The following is a 4,814-nucleotide window of genomic DNA, read 5'->3' as shown; positions in this document are numbered from 1 at the left end:
TCTCTCTCTCTCTCTCTGTCTCTCTCTCTCTCTCCCACCTGCTTTTTCACTTGTTAGAATGCTTCCTATATGTGGTCACCTAAACATTTATTGGAACAAAATGGTTTGGCAGAGGACCTAAATTCTTATATCAGATTGTCAACCTTCCAAGGTAGGTCTAAGAATGACAAAAAAATGTATGTGTGTTTATTTTCTGTCAAAGTGGTGGCAGGCATGTATGTGGACATGCATGTGGAGCTGCAACTGTAATTGAGCTTGCTTTGGTGGGAGGCTACACAGATCATAAAGACAAAGAGACAGTGGGTAGGAATGACCATGTAGTGGCCCAATGGGGTTTACATTTCCCCACAGTGTCATGGCTCAATCAGGTACTGCCACAGTCCCTTGGGTTTAGCTTCCATTTCCCAGAGATCATGAAACACCTATAGGGAACAAGGAAGAGTGTCAGGCTGAAAAGTCCCCAAGATTCCGTAATTAGGATATTTGTTAGTGCTGTGTGTTAGGGCTGGTATGAACCTATGTAAATCAGTTCTGTGGTCATTGGCACAACGAAGTAAACCCTGCAAAGGATCTCTGGTATGCCAAACTTAAGGGACACTCAGGATGCCTCCTGATGGGTTGATTCTGATTCCCAGATCAGTCTGACCTCCTCTATGGTAAGGAAATTCAAGCCAATCAAGGTGGTTAGTAAGTCATTTTTTCACAAGATCTGAAGATCTTTTCACAAGATCTGAAGATCCTTCACTTGCATACAGTCTCCCCAGCCATTTTGCCATCTTTCCTGCCTTTTCTCACTTTTTTCCAGCACCCTAATTGGATCTCCAGAATCCATCCCCCAAGACACAGATGTGAGGGATAATTTGCAGTGAAGTTTCCCCATTCTGAAAAATCAAATCTAGAGTGGCTTCAGCCTCCACTAGGCCTAAGTTTAGAAGTCACCTGACCTTGCAGGAATCTGGGACTTAGAGCAATGGAGACCCTCCCCAGTGCCACCTCAGCACAAGATATGCCAAATAAGGACAGATGTGCTTTCTTAAATGTACACAGGTGATCTACTGTTTCCTTATTCTGGTGCTTGAGGTAGATTGCTGGGTTTAGATTGTACACCTAACTTCCAGCCAATGGAAGAAAGGGTCAGGAGGTGATGGGGTACCTGGGGTCTAGATCAATTTGTGAAACCAACTTGTGAAACCAGTCTGTTCAGTTGTAACTGTAATTTGTCCTTTCCCATCATTGAGCTCTGCCCCTTCTCCCTATCCCACACTCCTACCTGGCTCCACAAAATGATGGGGGACAGGATCCCAATAGGTTCAGCAGGAATTATGATCTTATCTAAGACCAGAAAACTTGCGATATAGTCTGGAAAGAATTCAAGGTCTCAGGCTTAATTGGAGTGAGAGTTGTAGAAGTTTATTGTTACGCTTCCATGAGAAGCGGGCAAGAGTCCTTTAGGGGACCTGCAAGTGAGAGGGGTACATGCTTTTACCTTTAAAGGGTAGGGCTGCCATTGTCAGGGCTGACCAGATGGAAGGGGCCTCAGTGCATGGACAAAGGTCAGAGCTGACCAAGAGGAGCATGTGAATAGATAGTTTACATAAGATTTGGGCCAGGTTGAAGGAGACAAAAGGCAAGGACAAGGGAGGATGTGGGCCAGGCTCAGAAGAAATGAAGAGATTAAGTAAGAACCAAGGGGTCACAGGGTGTTGCCTAGGTGGAGTGTGGGATAGGGAGAAGGGGCAGAGATTAAGGGTGGGAAAGGACAAGTTACAGTTACAACTTCATGGACTGGTTTTACAAGTTGGTTTGACCTAGACCCCAGGTACCCCATCAGAGGGGGGTGGGGGAGAATTCTGCATTCGGGCTTTATAACTTCACCATTTCCTTTTGTAAATTGCTTATCCTCCCTGACCATTTGTCAGGAGGATGGCCCTTTCTCGAGATCATAAATAAACCATTCTTTTCTGCTTCCTACCTTGAGAAACCTCTAAGTATTATTTGGGTAAGGATTTCTGTTGCACACAGTTTTTGGGGTGCACACACAGAGGAGATTAATCTTCCCACCCCAAGGCTGAACATTTTGATCTGTGACTGAGTGGTCAGTGGTTGTAAACATACCTAGTCCACTATATCTAGCTGTCCCTGCCCTGACAAAACATGTTTCCTAGCTGTCTAGCCATCTACCCCACTCTGGTTTTTCGCTTCTTATACTTGGGCACTACTCACCCTCCTGGTGACTTCCTTGACACCCTTGTTTGGCCACTATGTCCCTATATATTGTCTTTACATATTAGAATATAAGCTCCTCAGTAGCAGGAAATATTTTACTTTTGCAATTTTATCTCCAGTTCCTGATACTTTTGTAAGTATTTACACCTGGTTGTTTTTCCCCCACCCATTTCATTCATTCATGAATGAGCAGGTTTATGCCAAGATATAGGCAGAGATCTAAAGTAGCCATTCCTCTGGAAGAATGTAAAAAAGGCAGTGAGATGGACACTAAATCTGAGTAAGAGGACTGAAGTTCAAATCCTAGGTATGTTACTTACTATCTCCATGGCCTTGGGCAAGCCTCAGTCTTTGTGGTTTTAAGCTTTCTCATCTATTAAATGAATGAGATGTATTAAATGGACTGTGAGATAACTTCCAGCTTTAGGCTTATTATCCTATGAGTTTTGAGGTCCCTTCTGCCTCTAAATTTATCATCTTAAAGGTGGGTGGGGCATACCCCTTTCAGACTTTGAGGGGCCACACCTACATCATGAAAGGCCAGGAATGCAGTTGGGCAGGGGCAGGTAATAGAGACAATGACCTTACCCCCCAAGCTAAGCTTATCTCTCTGCCTTTCTCTACTTATTCATCTATATAGGAAAATAGAAGAAATTTAGGACTTGAAAACTGTGGAACCCCAATTTCCCTAGGAACTGTTTGGTGTTACTGGGAAAGCAAACCATTACCTGGTTTATAGTTTAACCTTCAGAGATTGAAAATTGAAAGGTGTTATGGAGTGTTCACAATAAAGGAGGCTGTGATCTCTGACAATGAATCTTAATCCCTTAGGGTAGGAAATGGTTTTCAATGAAAAAACTAAGACCCAGGACCATTGTTATTAACCAGGATCACTTTGATATTTGTTTCAAAGAGCTGGGCAGTTGGGTTTAAGAATCTTACTTTGGAGAGGTGAAGTCTCAGTAGCCAGGACTTTATTTATGCTTGTCCTAGGGCAATAGCTTTCATTTTTAAAAATCTAGAAAAGGTTTGTAAAACTCCAAGAATTTGAGTGACTTTTCCACAGTGAAATAGTTGGTATGCTGGATCTAGAGTCAGAAGTCAGGTACAAACCTTTGGCCTAACACATAACTGCCTTTGGGGCTGTGTGTTGAGGTTTAGGATTTAGGGGTGCTTGAGACCCCAAAATACTGACTTACTAGGTCCTGCCAAATGAATTCAACTCAAGCCTTCTCTCAGCCAAAATAAAACAAAGTTTATTAAAGATTTGCCATAATGGGTAGACTCTTACGAAGCCTAAGTTTTTGTGGTGCTTGTATTGGACAAGACTGTCAGAACAATAACACAGACTGAGTCTGCACTAGATTGAATCTCAGCCCTTCATGGAGGCCAGACGGATCTTATATACAGAAAGACAGTGGGCGGGATCTAGGGGTGGTCTAGAGGAGAGGTTTGGGGAGAATCTTAGGGAGGAGTCTAAGAAGGATCTTGAGGAAGTGAGGTCAGACTCCAGGAATGGGATTAAGGGTGGGAAGTAGCTGGAGTCTACTTGGAAATGACAGACAATGGAGGGCTAGAGATTTGGGCCTAGCAATAATGAAAGTCTTATGGCCTCAGGCAAATGCCTCTTCAAGTGGGAAGATTCAAGGAGGTTCCCAGAGCCTAAACCCCATCACATGGACAAGTCAATGAATCTCTCTAAACTTCAGTTTCTTGATGTATAAAAAGAGAAATACCAATTGCATTATATACCTCATAGGATTATTGTGAGAAGTGTACTTTGTTAACCATAAAGCTCCATTTCAATATGAACTGTTGTTACTTTTAGGAAGAAGTTCATTGTTAGACCTTTCTGTAACCTATGATATTTACCACAATAATAACAAGAACATAGTTTTATAAGTGAGCTCATACAGGAGAGAAGGAGAGGGAGAGAATTTTAGGAAAGTAGAGAAGCTGTCCCCTCTTAGACTTCAGGAAATTTCCCCTTGGGTAATATTCGGGCCTCTTAATTCAGTGGGAGAACTCATTAACTCTATTATCACAAACTGTCCCTTGGAGAAGAGTTGGACAAATACATACAATACCTATCAAAGTTACCCCAGGAACTAACTGATGAGGTATGGGCTCCAAGAGCCCCCTCGAGCTCTCCACGAGTCCTTGAGGTACAGGCTCTGGGAACCTCCCTTGGACTCTGATTAAATCATCCCATTTGATGAGACATTTGCATGAGGCAATAAGCCTTACATTGCTGTTGGGCCCAGACCTACTAACTGCTAACTACTAGCCTAGTTACTAGCCTAGCCCTCCATTGTTGGTCTACTTCCCACCCAGGAGCCTGTCAAAATATCAATACACCCTTGAACTGGCCTAGCCCACCATTGTCTGTAGCCTCCAGCTACTTTCCACCTTAATTGACTTCATTAACTCCTCCTGAAGACCCTCATCCTCTGGACCACCCCTAGATTCCACCCACAACCTTCTGTATATGAGACCCCATCTCACACCAGGTGTTGTTAGAGTGCCATAGAATGCCATAGAATAATGAGAGTGCCATATATCACCATAGAATGACCTACCACAGACTT

This window comes from Petaurus breviceps, unplaced genomic scaffold (assembly GCF_028583685.1).
Source record: "Petaurus breviceps papuanus isolate PSGF00001 unplaced genomic scaffold, PetGlider_PUasm1.0 78, whole genome shotgun sequence".
In the NCBI taxonomy this organism is placed as follows: Eukaryota; Metazoa; Chordata; class Mammalia; order Diprotodontia; family Petauridae; genus Petaurus; species Petaurus breviceps.
The sequence above is the reverse complement of the archived record's forward strand: the minus strand, read 5'-3'. Positions refer to the sequence as shown.